At 29.0% G+C, this 24,640-nt stretch overlaps 1 protein-coding gene across 1 annotated transcript in view; it reads left to right on the plus strand.

The window, feature by feature from the left end:
- Positions 1–22,807: 22,807 nt before the first annotated feature.
- LOC129962303 (uncharacterized) overlaps positions 22,808–24,640 on the plus strand; it is a 44,440-nt gene continuing 42,607 nt past the window's right edge. The window contains exon 1 of the mRNA XM_056076050.1: positions 22,808–23,061. The gene's annotated coding sequence lies outside the window, so the exon portion shown is untranslated. The remainder of the gene's footprint in view (positions 23,062–24,640) is intronic.

Here is a 24,640-nt window from a genome sequence, read left to right on the forward strand (position 1 = left end):
TAACAAATGAAGTATCCATCGGCGGAGGCATGCATTAATGGTTCGCTAATGGACACGCTGTTATGGCAGAGTCTCTCTGGAGCAGCCTTCGCGTCGTTCATGTCATAAACTGAATGAAAATGCATTAAGGAGTGGATGTTTAAAGCCCGTTTTATCATTTTCATAAATGAACGAGCCCGTGGCGTGTGGGCCGGAGTAATGAAGTGAAACGGGGGGATGCGACTGTGAAGATTTAGAAAAGTGACGTTTTCCAATATTATAAATTACGGTATCAGTAACTTTTCATTTTTGTACCGCTCATATAGGCGGGAGTAATGTAGTAAAATGAATTTAATTTATCACTCGCCTCTGCTTGCTCAGGGCTGGAAAAGAATCGCTAATGTACGTTCGTTTTCCGAATGTGGAGATGGTAGTAGCTTCTGACGGAGATGGTGAATTCGCGCATTTATTTAAAAGATACCAATCGGGTATGTTTCTTGTTAGTTCAACAACATGAAGTATTTCGATGCTTTTCGAAGTTGAGATTTAATTGCGACTAATTAGTGTGTTATTTCAGGGAATTAACAGTATGATTTAATTATGGTTATCATTTAAAATTGTATTGCCGTGTTACAATTCAGCGTAAAATGAAATATTATTATAAAATAATTATTTCAATTATAAAGCAGCTTGTTTAATTTATTTGCATTTACCTTAAATTCATATTTTAATAGTAACGAATAAACCCATTTAAAACTGAGAAAATAATTATTTATATTTGAAACTGAGAAAGAAATAATTCAGAGGGGTTTTCATAAAGTACAACGTTTTTATAGAAAATTTTGGTTTTCATATTCATAATACAGTACACTCTCGATTATCCGCGGAATTGGGTGGCGCGGCCGCCGCGGATAACAAAAATCGCGGATAATCCGAAAAAAGCTAAAAACGGGTATAGCAAAAAAGAAATCAGTCATTCCAACTTTGAAAAATCGTTTTATGTACAATAAAACGTAAAATAAACAGCAGGAAATGTTTAACTAACGCTTAATATTTTAGTATATCACTCAAAACTAACCTAAAATGCATTTTGTTAATGAAAACAGTAAAGTGCTTAGTATTTACGAGAGGCGCCAAGGATACACAGAAAAATTAATACATATGTACTGTTTTAATACTGTAATGTATTATGTAATTACAAAAGCATAACTGTAAAACGGCACCTTTTTAAAAAAATCAGTCAAAAAAAAAAAAAATTTGTGCGGCAAGCGCGGATAATCGGGAGTCTACTGTATTTGAAATTTCCATTAGTTTAGTTTCCACATACAATTATTTAAGATATTGTATATGCCTATTTAATTTAAATTCGTTTCTTATTGATTTAATTTTAAATTTTTTAGCTAAAATATTAAACATATATTACTCCTTTTTTTTGTCATTTTATGTGTCAAAAAATTAACAATTTTTGCTTTAGACCCTTGTTTTTAATTGAAAGAAAATTACACTCATTTTTTGAAATTATCTAAAAAAGATAATTTACATCCCGGCATAATAGTAAAATTGAAAAGACTATCCGTTTTGTAAAGAAAAAAAAATCAATCATATTTTCTAATCAGGTTTCATTCATAGTAATTTTAAAATTTTATAGGATTGATAAAGTATCTGAAATTTTCTAAATACCCTGCTTCAACGTTAAATACACAAATACAAAAAGATGCACAAATAACAGAAAAATGAATATTCCTGAATTTTTCTAAATTACTTCTCAAAATATTTTTTTATAAATCAAACTTTTTTTCCAGTTCGAGATCTCACTTAACTGAAAATAAAACACTTCTAATAGTAAATATAGAAAAATAATGAAAAAAATATAGTTAAATAATGCGTTGATAAATATTATCTTGGCAGCAATATTCAATTATATAATATTTAGAAACCAATATTAACTTATTCCTAATATTGTATTTCTCCCACCTCAGAAAGTTTTTAGAATTTAAATTGATTAATATATTAATATTTTATGCATTGCTTCAATATTTTGCCTATATCATCTTTTAATTATAAAATTCTATTTTTGCATTAGTAGAATTTAATTTTGATTTGAATGATCAATATGGCGTCTTCTTATTGTGTGTGTGTGTGTGTGTGTGTGTGTGTGTGTGTGTGTGTGTGTGTGTGTGTGTGTGTGTGTGTGTGTGTGTGTGTGTGTGTGTGTGTGTGTGTGTGTGTGTGTGTGTCTTTAAGCCACTTTTCGTCTTATTATTTTATCCTTCGCTAATCAGAAATTGAATGAAAACGCTGTTTAATACCACTAACTGAATAAAGGATTTTGAAGTGAATTTTGTAATTAAAAATTATTTGGTGACCGTCAGACATTGATAGAGATCCTGTTTCGGATTAGAGACAATGCTTTATGATTTTCAAAGATTTTTTAAACTAAATAACTGATTATATTGTCTGAACAATAAATAAATAATCAAACTTAATCTGCATAAAGAAACTCTTTATTGTTCAATCTGAAAAATATGTAATCCATTTATATTCCGAGTCTTTTTCAGAATGATTCGTCTTTTTCGGTTCATTAATTAGATGACTACCCTCCTATAACCGAGCGGAAACGTTCGATCTCTCGAACAATTGAGCATGAACTTTGAGAATATTGTAGAACTCCAGATTTGCAATGTTAGATCCCCATGGGGTGGCGATTCAAAGAGAAAGTAAATCATACGAAAGAGATGGGATGAAAACCCTACCCTTTTTCGAGAATTGACATGAATGCTTGCCCACAATCAGAGCAGGAAAGTCTACGCCGGCCCTCCTTTCAACGGCAACCGAATTGGTCTTTCAGTTTGTAGGAAATCCCAATTTCCTGGAGGTTCATTTCCTGCTTCAACGGCTCTCAACCCTTTCTCTTTCAGATTCAGCAAAGCTTCGTTTACTTTTCGGGGGGAAATAGAATGTCCCTTCCGAAAATCTGGATGACAACTGCATAAAGGAAACTAGCTTAAGTTAGTCACAAATTGCACGCACGTGCTTCGACCAGGAATATAAGTAAAGTTTTCATTCGTTTTATCAGCTCTAACCTGAAAATCAAAATAAATGCTTTGGCAAGTTGTCTTCAGAAAGATGGTAGAGGGTTTATATTGTGTAATTGTCAGTCGATTTTTTTTAAGGTTTTGGTAAGCAGAAAAAGATCTATTAAAAACAATTCTGCTACTTTTTTTCAAATGAAAAAACAGTTTGACTCAAATTACAATAAGCTAAAATGGTTTAAACATTTCACAATAATGTTCGTCCATTCTTATTATTCGTTTTCACTTTATTATAGCCGAAACTATGAAATTTAGCTAATTAAAAAATGTGGAATGAAAAGTGAATGTACAAAACATTGCTTGGCGCAATAAGACCATATAAGCTTCTGAAGATTACTTTTAGATTTCTGCTCGTTCAATTCCGATTATATAATTTTTTAAAAAATCTTTATGAAAAACTTATAAAAGTTATTGCAGCAAAACATTTTCCTTTTTTTTTTTTTTTTTTTTTTTTTTTGTTTGTTTGTTATAAGATAGCATAGATAACAGCAATGTTACTGGAAAGAAATTTTGGAACTTGGAATCGAAATAACTACAATTTGATATCTTATGAGTTCATTCTATAGAAAAAATCGGAAGAATGGTTTTATACTTTTCGATACCCTTTCAAACTGTAGCCAAACTAACATATATTCTCTAATACATTTTAGTTGCGACAAATGACTTTTCTATGAAAAATTTAGCTAACTACTTGATTATAGGAATCATAAACCTTAATAATATTTTTTTTCTAAAACTGATTAATAATTAGTAAGTAGCGGACAACAGCTTCATAAAAAGAGCCCCTGTTGAAATTGATTTAAACTTTTTCAAATGGCTTTAATTGCATACAATTTTCAGTAAAAATTCGTTGAATTCCATTTCGATATATCTCTTTATTATTTTATATTTACTCTTTAATTTGAGTGAGACAGCAATATGTTCTGATTACTGATCAAAAGATTCAATTAATTTTAATTACATTCAATTTTCAGGAAAAATAGTTAAATTCCATTTCGATACATTTCGTCATCGTTTTATATTCTACTCTTTAATTTGAGGGAGTCATCAATCTGTTCTGCTTATAACATAAAAGTAATTCTGGGATTATTTTTAACGATCAAAACTTTTATAAATTGTTTTAACAACTATTCAAATTTTTTTTTAAAAAATTAAAACCAATAGTAATAATAACTTGTGTAACATTCATTTTTATTATACATAATATTAAGCCTTAAATACATAATATTAACTTAATAATTCTACTGTCGACTTTAAGAAGGGTTTTTTGTTTCCCTATATATTTTTTATTTTGAATATTTTCAAAAATCGGTTTTCGGTTGAATTTCAATAATACATTCCTTAATCGAAGAGAGTATAGCACCAATCTTTTCTGTTTATTAGATGGAAACCATTTTAGAATCTTTTCAATGAGGATAAAAACTAATTAAATAATTTCAAATTAATCTAATAATCAAAAATGTTCATTAATAGAACCATTTTAATATGCATAGCAGTAATATAACTTATGTGACACTTAAGTTAATATTAATATTATACATTTAAAATGTATCATTTAAGCGATTAATTTTGATATCGATTCCAAGAAAATTCCTCAAATTCTGATTCTCATCATTTCTTCTTTAGACCAAAGGTACCTTTTCGCAGACGATTTCTGATCAATTCAACTAATATACTCCTCAACTCAAAAGGAACAGCAACTATCTATTCGGTTTATTATATGGAAGCAATTTTAGAATCTTTTCAATGTGGATAAAAAATAATTATATAATTTCAAATATGATCTAATAATTAAAAACGTTTATTAACAGAGCCATTTTAATATGCATAGCATAATATAACTTATGTAACACTTAGGTTTAATATTAACATTATACATTTAAAATGAATAATTTTAAACGATTAATTTTGATATCGATTCCAAGAAAATTCCTCAAATTCTGATTCTCATCATTTCTTCTTTAGACCAAAGGTACCTTTTCGCAGACGATTTCTGATCAATTCTACTAATATACTCCTCAACTCAAAAGGAATAGCAGCTATCTATTCTGTTTATTATTGGAAAGCAATTTCAGGATCTCCTCCTCCGGAACCCATCCCGTGTCCCAGGGGGGAGGAGACTGCTTTTAGGACCCTCTGTTCTGCCTTGTAACTCGTAGATGGAGATTAAATAAGCACTAAAAAGCAGTAGAAGAAAAGTAAATGAAAGCACTCGTCGATTTCATGCTTTGGTAGTTATTGAACTTTGAACACAGTTTTACGACTTCGTATATAAAAAAGAATAGTATTGGAGCCCCATGCTTTGCTCGGAGGAACAGTGAGGCAAGTCTGTCTGGGAATTTTGTCTCTCGATGCAGATAATTTCTATACCAGATAAACTTTATTTAAATTTTAACTTTAAAGTTAAGCTCTGTTTGCAGAAAATTACTATATAATTAACAACTGTAAAAAAAAAGGCTATAATTTTCATTTGGACAATTGGATTTGGATTTGAAGGAATTGGATTGGACAATTTTCATTTGGATTTGAAGGAATGTTTGAAAAATTTCTGATTGTGTTTAAAAATTTAAGATTTATGCTCAGTTTCAATATATGATTTGAATAAATTGTTTTTTGCAAAGAGTATTTTGCATGATTTTTTTTTTTAACTACAATACGACATTTTACTAATAAGGTTTTTTTCTAACACTGTGCAAAAAGAAAGAAAAATTTAATTAATACATATAATGGAGATACAGAGTTTCATGGGAAAAGTTCTACGGCTTAGTGTGCGCACATTACGACAAAATATTTCTTAACCTTTAGATTATCAACGGAATACATATGTTCCACGAAATAGAATATAAACGCCGATGGGATTTTACTAATTCTTAAACCCACTGAATATTGCCTTGCTGGTTTAGATCCCAATAGAAGCTATGGAAATAAGGAATTAGAGCTTTATGTACTAAATGCAAAATTTCACTTTGGAAATATGCCATGCACTTTACATGGTATTCATTTATACGAATTTTGTGTAAACAGTCCTAGAAAAATAAATATTTGTATGATATTTTTTTTACCTAGAATACTTAATTGGACCTGATGATTCAATTAATAGAATCAACAGGGCACATATATCTTATCCCTCTAAATTCCCCCTCCCTCATGATATGAGCATAAATTTCTCACGTACTATATAACTACCTTCAGACAATGAAGAGACATTTATTGATTGTACTGTGCAGAAGACAGCAAATTAGATTAATAAACTATTGTTTGAACCCTTTATGATTATAAATATAAATCCCTTATAATATTGCATTGTCCTAAATTTTTTTAGGACAACGGAAGTTCTTCTGAAAAACATAATGTGTATAGTGTCTTCCTAAAAAAATTTAATTTCAAGTATTATTTTATTGTCTTCGTTTAAATTTACCATTAAAATGACTTACAAAGTAAAAGGAACAAATAAATTAGAGGTCAGAAATCAGCTCTATAAATATTAAATACTTTTTATCAGTTGAATGATCTGTTATTAGATAGAGAATTGTCATAATTTTAAATATAGTTAAGAATAAATTATAACTTAAAATTTGAGACTATTTTATTTATATAAGAGAAAGAGAGTGGAAGGAATGATTTTTATAAATTTTTTTGAATAAATTCATTATTTAAAAAAACAGAGAAAATGAGGTTCAGATGGAATCAATATTTTGGATTTTAAAAATGCATCACTACACATCACACGAAATTATGTAGTAAGATCTTTTATTTCATTCAAATGATGCTGTAGAAAAACATTTCATAATGTGTAAATATATCTATTGTTTTGGAAATGAGGCCGGCCTATGCAAAACGAATTCGTCTTTGTTGTTTATATATAGGAGAAAGATTAATTTCTGAAAGTATCTATCTTAAACATTCTTACTCCTCATTGGACTAAGCATACTAATTGCTCCATTACTCCATGAAGTACAATGGAAGTTGTACACTTTATTTATTTTATTTGGACAGCTTAATTAAGTCATTGTTAATTACATCTTTATTGATTTTATTTGGATATCTCAATATATTGAAAGCATTAAAAAAATTAAGTCGATCTAAATTAACTCATAGCGCAACTAAATAGCGCCATCAATTCATTCAAGACGACAAACCGAAGGATGAAGACGATCTATATTACTTTTATTAAATTTGACATTACATGAACTAAATTCGTTTCACTTTCTAACCTGATTTCGATTATCTTGCTTATCATTCGTTTAAAAATATTTTATTTTACAATAATATTATACATATTCGTCAATTTATTAAGCTATCATAAGATTTGTCTACTGTTAACGTTTGTAACAATCAAAAGATTCTTTTTTAAATTAATATTTATTTTTAACAGTTACTCTCATCTATAATCAGTTTATTTTTTAATCTTTTTAAAAATTGTATTATTTTATTTTATTTATTTATTTATTTTGTATTTCGTAGACACAATAGAATTCGAGAAATGAAGGAATCGTGGTAATGTTTTGGTAGTCGTCAATCCATGGATAAATGTCAAAGAAACCGCCACTTAAAAGGTTATGATACTCATTTGATCGAAATTTCATTTAGTATATAGTTTTAAAGTAACTAGATGGATGTGATTCCAAACCTTGACTGTAACAATGAATTGACGACAAAAAATTCACAGCGTCCACCAAAAGTATTCTTAAGACAATATTATCTGAGATTCAACAATCTAGTTTCTATTTTATTTATCGTTTTTTTTTTCATCATTCCATTAGTTAATACTTTTTTATCGCAACAGCTGCTGACTTATCTAATGTAATAAATTCCGATTTCCTAAAATGAAAGTGCCTGAACAAAATTTCCAATCGCTCAAAACATTCCACTATTTCTTCACATTAATTCTCACAATTGATTAAAGATAACCAAAATTTTTCTTGTCGACGATTGTATCTTTTTAAGCAAAACAAAACAGTTTTTACTTGAAACTTTTTATAGCGAAGTGGATATCAGCATACGTAAACGCGATTACTAGAATGCTATCCGTAAGTTGCAAGAAATCCAATCTGTGATCCAGTGACCATTTCTTCGGCGCCGTCTTTTTTACTATCTGAAGACGGTCAAATGGCATCATTCAGGTGGAAAAGCTACCTACCTAAGCACCAGGCCATCTATGAGTTGAGTTGACGAAGATCAGACAGGGACATCGTCTGCGTTAAGGTCTTGTCGCTCACAAAGGGCGCCACCAATCAATTTCTGCCACGATAAGAACCCTAGCGAACACACCGTTCCGTCTATCTCTTTGTCGTAACTGAAATGCACGCGCAAAGTAGTTTCAGAACAGATAAAGGTAATGCGTCCAAAAGAGAAATTGTTTTTCTAAACAGAAAAGTTATTGCTATTGCTGAAGGTTATCATTTTAATTACTTGCGTTCCTTCAATGTCTCTAATAAGATTTTTCTTAAGTTCCTAAAAAGGTCCAGAGCATTATCTTCCAGGCAAGATTAATGGAAAATGGATAATGATGTAGATTGTTTATTTTCTATTTAGAGAGTCCTTCACAAATAGATCAACTGGTCAAATTCTTACACAAAAAGCGTTTCAGATTGAAACACCAATCAATTCTGCCATTATAAGAATTAGCCATCGTTGTGGTGTCTATTTCTTCAGTATAATTAAAATACACGCAAAGTGGTCTAAGAATTCATTAAGATAATGCTTTCGGATTTAAAATTGTTTTCTAGAGGGAAAATTTATGATTATTGGAGGAGGCTATCATTTTAATGACACCACTTTGTTCAATGTCTGTAACATAATGAAGTCTTCAAACGTTTCGAAATAGATACAGAGAAGTATCTTTGGGGGAAAGATTGATGAAAAGATTGAGAATGCAAATACCAGTGTTCATTTTTAACTTAGTTCACAGATGAATTTTCTGTTTAAAGTTGAACATAAAAGATGTAATGGAAATTAACATCAGTCAATTGCAAATTAACAAATATCACGGGACCCATTTCTTTGTGGCATCTAAAATGCAGTTGGAGAGCACCAATGGAATAGGTAAAAGAAAATGTCTTTGGTTGCAAAATTGATTTTCTAAAGATAAAACTTATGAAAGGTGGCGAGCCATTTTATTCACTAACCGCTTTTCTGAAACGATAAGATTTTGAAAAATTTCACAGAATTATATTTCCATCAAAAGGTAGGAACAATTGTAGAATAAAAATATAAATGTATTTCTTATTTGCTTTTAACTGTTTTCATAATTGAAATTGATTTAAAAGCGTGCACTCAAAATTATAATATATTATTCCTGCTTTAAGTAAATTATTTCTAAAGAGTCGCTCACTATCAGTTAATAACTGAAATAAAGTAAATTAGAATTTTCAAATTTTTATGTAAAAAAACTAAACCATTATTCTTTTTTTAATAAATGTTTACAGGCAACAGTAGAACAAATTAGGCATGCCGTTAAATAAATTAAGCATTAAAAACAATAGCAATAAACGTTGCTAACTATATTATTGCTGCAATAAAAGGCTTATTTTACACCAGATATATTATTTAATTGGGGGAAAAAGTTTTATCATTGCTTTAATCTATTTAAAAGTTTCCGAATCATTGACATATTTATACTCAACTAAAATTTTAAATGTCAAATTCATATAAAAATGTTATGGAGACATTGAAATTCCTCTGAACAAAAACAATGTGTATATGTATCCATTGGTGCACTAGAATAAGAGTGTTAATTGCAAAACAGCTAAAGATGAACTCAGATGTAGCTTTCTAAAGCATTACTTTGTTTGAAATTCATCCAAATTTATTCTCAGTTTAAAGATTTTTTCACAGTATGAATAATTTGCTGACGATTTGCAACTAAAAAAAAATAGTGTTCGAAATACCTTCCAGAATAGATGGATCATTGGAATTACGAAATGTATCCTTAAAAAAAAAAAGGTTAAAAATAATAAATGAAATATTTTAAATTTTTCAATCCCAGAGGTTTATTCTAAAATCTATAAGAGTAAATAGAAAATAACTAAAATAATAGCAATAATTTCAGAGCTTCAACATTCTCGTTTCTCAACTACTCAATCTTCTCAATTTATCAATCAGAGTTGCCATCTAGTGTCGGTATTTTACATTAATTTCTCAGGTTGTTCTGTTCAATTAATTTTTCTTAGCGTCGAATAACATGTTTTTGGAAATAATTGAACTCTTCAAACCAATGCTGTAGAAAAACTTTTTTAAACAATGAATATTTTTCCGAATGTGTAAGTTGGAAAGAATCAATGATACAGAATTGGTATACATGGGAAAGAAGGGCGAGGGTTCTAATATTATGAAAAGAATTCATCAACATAGCATGTGTGTTTAAGATTAAATCCGCTAGATGAAAATTTTTGATTATAGACGAAGTGCAATATTGAATAATTCAGTTACTTAATTTGGTTCTCTACAGTTATAAAATTAAACACTGGCTAGCATGTTTTATCACGGAATTAAATTAATAATATAATAAACTATTGATCCTATAATTCTATCAACCATTATAATTCCATCATCAGAAATATAATAAAGATAATATCTGAATCATGAACTTTTGAATAAAATACTTTATTGAAGATATAATATTTTGTATTTTATATGCTAAATCAACGTGTATGGTGATAGTAGCCGAAAAAGAATAATTGACTTTTGAATAAAATAATTTGTTAAAGTCATAATATTTTCACGCTAAATCAACGTATGTAGTGATCGGAGCGAAAAAGAATAGTAAGACGTGGACGTTATTTCCCAGTCACATCGCAATCACCATTCTCACAAAACTATACCTATTTTTATTCTAATGCATTTCGACACCTATTTTTTAGTCAAATTAATATTGGCATATGTTTTTTTTTCTTTCAAGCTAAGAAAACTTCATAAAAATACAAGAGAATCCTTACTATTACGACTATATTAAGTTAAGACTGTTAAAAACTATATTAAGCGCCGAAAGATTCTATAACGTCGTTCGCAACAGTTGCGTGAAGAGCCAACAAAGATATATCGCTGCGTATGCGATGGCGTCATATTTTTCAACATATATACAAGTGAAAATACAAGTTGAAATACAAGTGACATTAATTCGTTCTTCTTTTATTTCATAACATGCATCTTTTTTAATTTTATAAATATTCTTATTTTGTACTTATGAGCTTTTTCTCATACCTTACCAAATTCGTTAAATTGGTCCAGTATATTTTTTGCTTTGGTATGATACTTTCAATTAGCACTAAAAGGGTTAAAATTTTAATATGTTAAAGCAAAAAATAGCTTTCTTTTCTCTTCTTAATGCAATTCTGGATAGTTCAATAGACATTAAAATTATCAATAGACATCAACATTATCGTTTCAATATACATTCAATAGACATCAACATTATCGTTTCTCAACTACTCAGTCTTCTCAATTTATCAATCAGAATTATTACTCTAGTGTCGGTAATAATTCTGAGTAGATACTCTATTGTCGGTAAGAGTTATCTAGTGTTAACAAGATTCATTTTAAAAACTAGCTTTAAATCTTTTCTGTATTAAGTTATTCTGCAAGCATTATAGGAACCACATGTTCTTCAAAAATTTGATAGTTAAATATAGCACAACCATTAAAAGCTTTATCCTATTTTTTTTAATATTTGTCTTATGTATTGTAAATAGAAAATAATCTTTTTTTTTTCGATTCAGCAATTAACATTGTGTGAAATATAAGTAAACTCTCTTGGAAATAAGCAAGGACTGTAAAGAAAAATTTATGAACGGATGTAAAATCAATTTGATATATTTATATAGTCACATAATATAATGAAGATAAAATATTAAACCATTTGTGTTTCCCATTTTCGATTAATCACAATTCAGGGATTGTGTCCTGATTTTCGACTTAATTGTTTGTATAAAAAGAATTATATTATATTAAATGTATTTTAACGTTGTTTTTTATTTTATGATATAATACACCTCAATATAACACATATGATACAAAAAATAAGAACATAAGATAAGATATATGATACGAACATAACTCATGTGCTAAGAAGGAAATAGCATATATGATGCAAGAAAATTTACATTTCTTATATTTGATAAATTTAAATATTGAACTTTTTTTATATTTCATAATTTTTATGCCTTAATCGAAATATGCCTAGATATAATTTAAGAATAATCATTCAAATCCTTCCTGTCATAAATTTGATTAAAGTCAGTGAATACGTAAAAAACTGAATTTTGGCAAAAATGTCTTTTTTTTATTATTATTATTATTCAATATTTTTAATTTTTGAACAGTCTTCTGCCTAAAACGATTTGAATTTATTATTTGGGATATAACATTAATTTTTTTTTTATATTTACATAATGTATGTTTTAGTACTATATTTTACATTTTAAACTGTGATTTTCTCAAAATTTAAATTTGTCAAAATTTTCTTACGCAAAACATCGTAAATTAAAATTTAATGCATATTTTTCGTTCAAACATGGTATAATAATTTCTCAATATGTTCTGTAGTTCTTGAACTAAAGAGTAAGTAATTCGTTCGTTTCAAAATATTCTATAGTTATTTTAATGCTTCAGATTGAGAAAAAAAAATTTGAAATTTCATGTTATTTATCAGTTGAATTTCAATGCTGAAGATCAGATAGAAAGGGAGTTCCAATTTTTAGTTCAGGAATTTTGAAATATATTAATTAAGCTGTCTATAAGATTTTGAACAAAACACTTTATAAACTTTTAAACTAGAAGGATTTTGTTTTATATCTCTTAACCTACCTCCCCAATTTTTTTTTCTTCTAATTTTTAAAAGTTTTATGATATTTAGCAAGCATATTTTGGTTCTATTGATGATTTAGCAAACATTATTAAGCAAACATTAAATAATATTATAGCATTTTTAGAAACTTTCATCCCTAATGTAGTCATATATTTTAATACAGTAATTAATATGTATATGACGTCACCTAAAACTATAATGTGATTTAAAATTGTATTATTTTATAAATTATTAAATAATGAAGGATAGATTTAATGGTACATTTTTGGAATTAAAATTAATGAATTAAGCTAAACTGCATGATGGAAAAAACTAAAATTTACATTTCTGTAATATTTACTCTAATGATATGCTTGATTTTGTTGACTTAGATTCAATAAATCTTCTATAAAGTTCTAAAGATGCAAACGTTGCCAGTTATATCTAATATTTATGAACATTTACAATTATGTTTATCCGATACATTTTAATAATAGTTCCATCCAAAGAAATATAAAATCAACTCCCAATTCTTGACAATAAATAAATAATCAGCTTTATGTAATAAAAAGAAGCTTTTATTCCACTCAAAATATGTTCGAAATACTTTCATTGCAACCAAATTAAGGCATCTGTATACTTTAGAAGCCATGATTATCCAACACAGTTGGTTAGTGAAAGGACACATTTATATTTATTAATAAATGGTGGCTTCTCAACGGACTTAATCTATGATTCCACCAAATGAAAAGAAAAATAATCTCTATCTTTAAAATGATATTTAACTAGTCAACTTTACAAAATAATGATAAAAAATTCATTGTAATCAAAGTTTATCCAAAATATTCTTATCGCACGTAAATTATACCACCTTTCCTCGCAATCCTCGAATATAATATCTAGTCACAGGGTCAGGAGAGGAAAGGGTTCCACGGGATAAGCCCCTAAAAACAGAAACGACAGGCGAAGTTCCAGCCAATGGACAGGCAGAAAGCGTGACGAGCTTTACGCAAATGGATCCGTTCCGCTCTGCCCATGGTTCGAATTTAAAATCCATTCTGGTCAAGCATCGCACACTCGATCCGGACTTTTTTTTCGCAAATGATTCAGCGCTTTTACACCTTTAGAGGGTTGTACTGTTTCGATTTTCTGCAGCAGATCGATTAGGATTGAAAATATCAGCTTGAGGTGATTAAAATATAAAAAAAATAAATAAAACGTTTTGCATCTCAGTTTGCATGTCTTTCTGTAACATAAAACTCTACAGTGATTTGATTTGTTATATTAAATATATACCTATAAATTTAGTGCTTAACTCTTTACAATTTTTTTCATTTGTTGAATATTTCTTCACTGCTTTTATGTGATTTGTTATATAATTCCTTCTTACTAATTATTTTTGTATTATTTCATTAGTTAATCATATACAGGGTGTCCCTGAATTCTTTAGCCAAACTTTAAGGACAAGTAAAATACATATAAAGAAGCCTTTTTTTGTATAGCAACGTGAGGTCGGAAAAAACAAAATTGACGAAGAAATGAAAAAAAAAAAAAGCTTTTTACTTATATAATATTACAGTGAGTGAGTGGTGGTACATTTGAGTGCGCAAATGTATCACTACCAATATCGATGCAGGCCTAGTAGTGTCTAGCAAGTGATTGGGGTACTCTTTCGAGGATGCCTGGTGTTTCAAGAAAAGTTGCAGCAGCAATTGAAAATTTTTCAATGAGGTTATCCTCAGAGTAATTGGAATTACTTAGCATTTTCCGCCTTTCCTGTACTTATTTTCCCGTACTTGTTCCGATGCCATATTACTATACAAAAAAAAAAAAAAAAAAACTTCTTTTTATATATTTGACCTACCCTTAAAGTTTAGCCCATGAATTCAGGGACACCATGTGATTTTTTATCAACTAGAAGCTGTGCCCATTTGTGTGTCTGGGTACCCACAGACTGTTATTCTGTTAATAGTATATTAGATTCGATTGTTTCAGTTTTATTAATGAAAGTTGTTAAAGGTAATCTCAGGCACAATGGCATGGTGTTTAAAAAATAAAAAAAGGAAATTTTTATGAATAAAAAAAAACGTTACTTGTGCTCAAATTAAAACTAATAACTAAAATGAAAGGAATAATAAAAAAGGAATGAAGGAAAGTGAAAGGAATAATGATCTTCTAAAGGAATGATGGTCTAATAAAAAATGCAGTGCCAAATACAATATTTAAAAAATGCAGAACTAAAATAGGAAAGGAGAAAGAATAATGTATCAATGAAATATAAAATAACAAAAATTGCAGCCCTCAGCTTATTGAATTTTGTTACAATCCAGCATAAAATAATAAAATAAAATAATAATGTAAATAAAACAGGAAGTTTACAATCCTATAACTAATTTCTATTCATGATTAGCTTTATTAGCACCCCAATAGATCAATCAGTTACTTAATGCTAGAACAGAAGTCGGCATGAAAAGTATGAAAATTTAATTGCTAATCACATTATATAGCACAAATAAAAATATGTACAAAAACTGTGTTCATGATGATATATATAAAATCAATCTATTTAGTAATCAATTTATTAGAAACAACAGCAAAATAAAAAGTCATCATGAATACATCTAATACTTTTTATTTCAGCGTTGAAATTTAACTAAAAATTACATCATATTGTACAAATAAAAATATGTACAAAACCTGTGATATGAAATATGTACAAAACCTGTGAAAAGATGTATGAACAAAAATGTACCTTGTACGAAAAAAAAAAAAACATTTATTTATAGCAACACCATTTATTTAAAAATAGCTATGGATTTTGAAAATTGTTGATGCTTGGAAGATCTAATTTGAAATAAAACAGCTTAAAGTACAAATCAGTATCTTGTAAAAATATAAACGCAAAAAAAAGCAATGAAGGATACCTAAAAAGCAGTTAAAAATTGTCATAATGTGCATTTTATCATTTTGGAATTATCAGAATAAAATAGTGCTATACTCTCTGTTGCACTTACTTTAAAAAGAATTTCTCATTGTTGCTGTGTCCAGAAATTTTTTTCCGTATGCAAACTCCTAAGCATTCCTGTTCCATCAGCATCTACAACTGCATCTACAAATGCCATGCACCAACAGATTTTTTAAAACATGTTAGACTTACCAAAAATTTTAATGAAAAATAAAGAATTAAAAGAATGCCCTGTACCTTCTATGAACACTGCGATAAAATGGAGATAAGTTGTACCAATATTAAATTTATATATGAAATGTTGATGGATCTACGACCACAATTAGGAAAACGAAAAAGAATGCATAATTTCTTCGACTGCCATTTTACCGTTTTAAAATTTTTAATAAAACTCTATAATTAAAAAAAATGAAGTTATTTTTCTATTTTCACTGATATATTTTTATTATTATTTTCTTATTTATAGTGTGGAATTAAGAGGTAGAGAAAAAATGTAATAATTTGATGGAATATTTTTGTGTTGCAAAACCATAAGTTGAAAACGAAGAAATCCTGGTTTGGAAGGATTAAACTGCAAAAGAGCAGTGCTATTTCATAGTTGCATGTAAATAGCAAAGTGTTGATGGAACTTAAAGGTTCTAGAATGCAAAATTTTGAGTCTCATAAATTTAGTAATAGTAATATATAAAATGTAAAAAAGTATATAAAAAATATAGGGCCAGGCTATCATCGTGAATGCTATGTAAGAAATCTACGGGGCAAAAACTTTTGTAAGTTGCTTTCATCAAATAATAATCAATATTTTATATAATCAAATATATTTTTTTATATTATTAACCATAAATGATACCTGCATTTCGATAGTATTGAAACATTGATAATGCGTTTTCTACTTGATTTATAAGCTAAAATAAGCCAGAATGGTTCAAAAGACCATCTTGATTTGATACATTTTATTAAATTTCTCAAAATTATTAGAATTTTCTCCCATTATCTTTGAGAATCAACCCAGCTACTTGATTTAAGAGCTTATAAAAAGAGAGAAAACACTTACTGAATTTTGAGGAAGGCTATAGTGATTCCACAAACTTTTTGATAAAACTAAATTTTGTTTTACAATCATTTACAAGTACACGCAGTCATTACAAAAATTTTACAACCATGCTTTCACAGAAATATATATTAATTTTTTTTAAATTTACTTAGTAAAAATGTGTTTGATTTAATATCTTTTACGCTTTAAATTGCATTCAGTGTGTGAATAGAATATCTTGTAGGATAGCGAGAGGTGGATGACGGATACATGGATACTCCGATTTTCAATATTTCAGATGGAGGAGACGTACGAATAGAAAGACCTAAGCTTCATCTGAATATTTTTAAACATCAGACATCGATGAATAAGAACGAGAAGAAATAAAATAGATACTAGGTCCCGGATTTTATTTGTTTTTGCTATGCCACACAATATTAACAATAGATATACAAAAAGTCATTATATTTAGCTGTGTCTTTTGATTCCATTAATGCTTTATTATTTTTTTATGGTATGTTTAGGAATATTTTCTGTTCAGAGTCGAAACAGGCAATTATTTTCAAGCCCAAATCAGATCGTGTGAACATAAAAAAGAAACTAAGAAAATCAAACAGCACCAAACCATCGCTCTGAGTCCTTCATTCCTCTCTGGCATTTGCCATAGCATTTGCAGTCCGAAAAAGACGCCCCCTCCCCCCTCTTACGCGAAATCTCTCTGTCCCCAAATGCAAACGACCGTATCATTTGTAGCTCACTAAACTCCAGACCCAATAAACGTTCGGCAGAAAGCGTCATTACTTGAGTTTTATAGTGATTGACTCCGCGGCTGAGTATCTTTCCTCTGCGCCACCATTTACCCGGTAATAGCGGGCGAAGGATTTAAAAATGACAAGCCATTTCTTTCTTTTCACTAGGAATAATATCCTTGAAGCGGACATCTTTTCCAAGGCAGGCCGGGCCCTGTGTTCGAACAGGGATATTTACTCGAGTTACATGGGAATAAGATCGGTGAAAAATGGACCGCTTTATGACTCTTAAGTTTTAGAAGGCTTAGATAACTCCAGGAGGAAGGGCATAGATGATGAATGGCCAGAATTAGATAAAGTAGAGACGCTAAGCTCTTTTGTTCTTGCCTGGCCGGAAAGATCTTTTTAATCGCTGTGGAATTTGGGAGAAAAAAAATGGTGTGTCATTTCGATAAAAATAGCGTGTAAGATTTTATAAAAGGCTACATATTCAATCAAATGGTGGGCAATTTTTATTAAATGAGCTATATCTACTGGATATTTTCGTATTCAAGTATATTTTTTTACTCTTCTTAACATTTACTTCTCTTTTCCCGCCCCCCCTAACTTTTCACACTATCTTAAACTATCTCTTTTTTTCCCTCTTTTTTACGTTCTCGAATAATGGTTTAGGAAAGTTTAGTAATCGTCAAAAAATTCGAACGACGAAAATTCGATTTTGACGAATTCCACGTTTTAGACTCGTGAGTTCGAAAAACACATTTTTAGAATATATCTGTCCGTCTGTCTATGACAAATATAACTCAAACACGCTTTGAGCTAGAAGGATGAAATTTAGTATACAGTCTTTACACCAAATTTTCAGATTTCTATCAAATTTTGAGTAAAATATATTTTAAGGAAGGCCAGCTGTTCGAATATAGAGGCCGCGGTGGCCTGGTGGTAAGGTCTCGGCTTCGGAACCGGAGGGTTTCAGGCTCGAGACCCGATTCCACCGAAGAACTGTCGTGTAAAGGGGTCAGTTGCACGTTAAATCCGTCCTGACCAAACGTTCTTCCCCTGGTGTGGTGTGGAGAGGGGGGTGCAGCTCAGGTGTCGTCCTCGTCATCTGACCGCGGTTCAAAATGACGAGGTCCGTCCCAAAATAGCCCAAGTGTTGCTTCAAACGGGACGTTAATATAACTAAACTAAACTGTTCGAATATAGGTTAGCACGATAATTGCAAAATGAAGAGAACTAGATATCAATAATATTTGGTGAACAGATTATAGGGTAAGACACCTGCCAAATTATGTGCCAAAACCAAATACGGGTTGACTGTGTGTCGGCCTGTATTTTCAGAAAAATGTAAACGCACCATTCAAAAACGCAGTGACTTAAATATATCAAATTTGGTATGGGATTTTGTGACGATAAGTGCAGTCTTGTGTCAAATCTTTGTTTCAATTTGTTTAGAAAAGCATTTCTAAAGCATGAATTTTATTTTCAGACACTACTAATCGCATGTCAGGTTTAAACGCCAAAAAACTCGCCCAGAATCCCACGATAGATTCAGTAAAAAGGTTAAATTCAAACCAAAAGTTAATATTTAGTAAATATTGTACGCCACTGCCATGTAAGACTTTCTCTGGCATGACAAGTTTATTAGGGAGTATGCGAGAAACTTTTTTTATAAAGTTAGAATATCTGTATATGAAAATATTGATTGTTTTACAATAATAATATTCAAAACTTCTTAAACGGGCACAGATTTGAATGCAGAAAATAGAATCGTTTATTTATTTATTTAAAAGTTGGAGCGGCAAGAATATTTTGCAAAATATTATTCTTTGGAATTAAAGGACTTTATAAAATTTAAACTATATAACTTTTTAAAAGTATATTTATAGACTGAAATCAACTAAAATATTATTATTGACGTCATTTAAATTCTTTTGAAAATAAAACTGAAAACAAAACAGCGAAATTTTTGTTGAATAATTCTTTGAAATATTATATAAATTATGAAAATTATTCTGTAAAGTATATAAGATTTCCATACCAGATGACTCTGCTTTCAGTATTCATATTTTTTAAAAAAATGCACGATTTCAGTAAAAAGCGTTTTTATATTAATTGCAATTTAATTATTTCTTTTTTAATTTAAAATTGAAATGTACAGGAGCTGATAGAAAACGATATATATATATATATATATATATATATATAATAAAAGTTTCCTTGACTGTTGGATGGTATGTTCTGGCCTTTTCGTTTTTAATTTTAATTTTAGTGCTAGTTTTTGTTTTTATTGTTATTTTTGTTATTGTATTTTTACTTTGTTGTGTTTTTTTCTTCTAATTTGTTATTTTGTATTTCCTTTCTGTTAAAATGGTATATCTCTTGAGCATAATTTCAGGGGATTTTCGGGTCACGAGGAATCATTATTAGACAATGTCTGTATGTCCTCACAGAAAAAAGCCCTTTCTTTGAATGCCTGCCTGAGGGGTGACCCTTGAAAAAGTCTTCAGGCCGGATTCTTTTTTTATATTTTTTTTATATTTTTTTAATAATTTTTTTGGTTTAATTTTTATTTGATTTTTTGTTTTTCCTATTAACTTGATTCTAATACTTTTGTACATACATATATATATATATATATATATATATATATATATATATATATATATATATATATATAGTACAATGAACAGAATGGCTTAAGGCCTCTATAATAATATGAGTGAATTATATGACTATCAAAATTTAAAGCTAAGTAATATTTTCACGATGAAGCTATTAAGAAACCAAGTTACATAAAATATTTGATTGAACATTTTAACAAGCTTTAATACTGGCGAACCAGCTAGTCGTTATAGGCGGTTAGTTTTTAATATAAATAGAGATAAAAATCACAACAAAATTTTTTGCTGATTTATTGTCTGGTATCCTATAAAAGACCTCAGAAATGTGTGAAGTAGAAATCATTTCATGCTTTGCTGGCTATTTTTCGGTGTTGAATAGTATGTTTAGCTATTCTATAAAATGCCGGAATTCAAACTTTACCGGTAATACACATAAGTGATCCGATATTGTGATGCAATATAAGTGATCCGATAGTGAAGTTCATTGAACTTCATGAATTTCATCCTTGATAAGGATTTGACGATAAGTATTCAGTTTATTTATCGATATATATATATATATATAGAACCGAACTATAGAATAGCAAGTTTTAAAATGAATGCAGTTTTACAATGGATTATATTTTAATATTATTAATGCATACACTCAATAGATGCTACTTTTCTTTCTGGTATTGTAAAAATATAAAATATGATAATTCAACAAATAATTTTTATTTTAAACAAAATAGATCAATAACACATTTCTTATCATTTTTATATCAAGTGTTTGGTATTGATTCCAAAAAAAATTAATTCTAATATTGATGTGTAATCCAAAATGGAGATAGTTTCTTACAAATCATATGGTTTTACATTTCAATACTGATAAATTTCTAACATCACTACTTTTTGATAAATATTCCCTGCATAGTAATGACTTTCTTACTTCAAATAATAATTTTGATTAGAAGATTAGATTTGATTAGAAGATTACTACATGAAACAGATTATCCTCATTTATTCACTTGAAACCACTGAGCAAATTTTATCTTGATTCATTTGGAGAATTACATTCAAGAGCTTTCATTTTAATTTTTTGAGAGAGAAAAAGAAAATTATATAAAATTATTTTTCTTTTTCTTTGGTACACAACAATTGTGATTCAAATCTACATGGCTTAAGCAAATCCAGCAAAGTGAAAGAATCAAGTCTTTATTCAGTGCGTCAAGGAAACTGTGCCTCTTGGTGAAACATATACATCTGTACTAATTAGAAAGATGAAAGTGTGTGTGTTGACGCTCTAGAAGCCAAAATGTTTTATCTACAACTATAAAATTTAGCACATTTATGGCTTGTAAAATGAAATTGTACACTTCGGAACTTTTTTAAAAAAATTTTAATTAGAATCTTAATTAGAAGAAAATTGATCTGGATTTTGCAATATGTTCCACTATATATCACTAAATGAAAATAAATTGTACAACCTTTCAAAAAAATTAAAAAAGGTCATTTAAAGTAGGGAAGTTTTTTTTTTTTTCTTAACGATTTTTTTAAAATTATATTATTATCATTCTGTCTAATTTCCAACAGTAGATTACATTGTTGCCCTAAAATTTGAACCGTATCCATTTTTTTACTAAATTTTCCTCGTAGGAACACTATATCTTTTGTTTACCGCCATCTGGCGCTTAATTGATCTTGCCATGTAACCTATAGTCACTTTGTTATACCTAGACACCAAATTTTTGATATCATTTTCACCTTTCTCAAGTTAATTTGAGATAGAAGTATTTTAATGGACATTCTGTATATTCAATTGAGGAGAGAGGTGGGGCAAACGAGGTATCGATGCCCTCAATCTTAACCCTTTGAGGAATGACGCGAAAATACGGTTGAGCCACTAAGTACATCACAAACTGACTACACCAACTCGCTCTAAGGCACGCGGAAAAAAACTGAATGATAGGATCACCGCGAAAGCAAAACAGATGAGAACTGTGGTTGAGTCCTAAAGGCCAACCCTTTCTTTGGAAAGTGCATCCCGTCACTGATGGGAGGTAGTCAACCCCCACCTTTTTCTATACCCATCAGAGAGACGAGAACCAACCACCATACCTGAAGCTTCTCATACTCGTTTTTGAGATGCCCCCCCCCACAAGTGGGAGGCCGCTAAGTGTAACAAGAGGGCAAAGAACAATTGTAATAGTTATATCGTACTCCGCCACGTTTTTTACCACGCTGAGTTCATTAAGGACAAATTATTTATCCAACAATGAAGAGTTATTTCAAAAAGTAAGTGAGCATTTTTTTACTCATATCGAGGTTAAAATCTAAGCATCATTTACAGAACTAAGTTTTTTTATTAAACGTTTTATTAGCTTCATTCGCCTAATCTTTTTTATTATCGCTGATCTTATTTCTTTTTTTTATCAAACATTCCAAAAGAGGAAGAGAAATAATAATAAAAAAAAAAGGGTGGAAGAGAGAGAAAGGTTACGTAATTATCGAAGTTACTTCTACAGTTTACCACGTGCTTCGATTGAAATGAAAAAAGACTACAGCATCCTCTAATCTAGATTTCTATTTTTTTATCGTCATTTTTTCACAGACTTTTAAAGCATTCGCTTCTCGCTAGAAGATACGTTGGTTCTATCTTTCTATCTTTTTCTCACTTTGCTCACTTTTCTGCGCGCATCAAATGAAATCAAAATAACTATTGCGTCTTCTAATCAGTATTTATTTTTTAGCAAGTGATAGATGCATTCAGTTACATTTTTCTTGTTAGAAGATAGATATGTAACTGCCATTTGAGTCAATAATTATATTATAAGTGTTACCTCCGCATAATTACGGGTGAGTACACAAATTATTTCTATATCATTTTTGTCAAAATTCGTTATATAGTGAATGCTTATAAAATACATGGATTCATAATTTTATAAATAAATCCTTACATAGATTACTTTTATATCATTCGTGTCAAAATTTGTTATATAGTGAATGTTTATAAATATACATTGATTCATAATTTATAAGTATATCCTGTTTATAAATTCCTAAAAAAATATTAAATCTCCTAAAAATAAATTGATTTCTAATTTGAAATAAATGTTACATATAATATAAAGGATTCATGTTAAGATAGAACCTATCATTATTTTGCCAGCTTGAAAATCTATTTTATTTTTCAATAATTATTTTTTTTTTTATTTCATTTCATGTCAAGTTTGTAAAACAAAAACGGAAAGTTTCGAAAGCATGAAAAAATTTGCCCATGAGACTTTGATGAAATTCAAACATTTTAGACCTTTCTGTGTCTGAAAAATAATTTTGGAGTTATGAATGTCTGTGAACATGATAACTTAAAAAAGTGTAAATTTGGTATGCAGCCTTTAGAGAGAGAATTACAGATCTATATTAAATTTTTAGTGTAAACCTGAATCGTCCGTCTTTCGTATAAACTTGTCAATATACGCACTAACTCAAAAATGCTACAATCAAGAAATATTTAATATATATGAATATTTAATATATATGAACTTATTATATGAATGAGCATGAACAAATATGAATTGGGCATGTAATCTTTAAAAAGAGGATTACACATCTGTTGCAAATTTTTGGTATAAACCTGAATCGCTCGTATTTCGCATAAGCACATCGATATAAGCACTAATTAAAAATGCTATAATCTAGAAAAATTTGGCATATAAATTTTGCCCCACAATTATAGATGTGGAGCTGTTTTTAGTCTAAATCCAGCAGTAAATGAACTGTCTGTCTGTTAGAATCTATGAAAATATATTAGATGAACTGTCTGTCTGTTAGAATCTATGAAAATATATTAGATGAACTGTCTGTCTGTTAGAATCTATGAAAATATATTAGATGAACTGTCTGTCTGTTAGAATCTATGAAAATATATTAGATGAACTGCCTGTCTGTTAGAATCTATGAAAATATATTAGAGGAACTGTCTGTCTGTTAGAATCTTTGAAAATATATTAGACGAACTGTCTGTCTGTTAGAATGTGTGAAAACATAACAATTTAAAAATTCGACTAATTAAGTAAATGGATTTTATTATGATATCCAATTTGGAATTCTGAAAAAAAGTTTTTTGGTAAATAACATAAAAAATATCATATATGTGTTTTTTTAGAGTATGCGAGTTGTTTATTTAATTTATATGCTGTTTAATTTATGTATGATGATGCAATGGCATATAGCAATATTGCACAAGCAATAAGAAGAGACAAAAATGCATTAATTGATAAAATGATAATATATCTTTTTATATTTTATCATATGATATATAAATATATTTCATATATTTTATATTTTTATCATTTTAATTATAAATGATATATTATTATTAATTTATAAAATAATTCATATTAATTTAAATCAATTTATGAATGAATTAAAAATT

The sequence above is a fragment of the Argiope bruennichi genome, chromosome 2, assembly GCF_947563725.1.
Source record: "Argiope bruennichi chromosome 2, qqArgBrue1.1, whole genome shotgun sequence".
In the NCBI taxonomy this organism is placed as follows: Eukaryota; Metazoa; Arthropoda; class Arachnida; order Araneae; family Araneidae; genus Argiope; species Argiope bruennichi.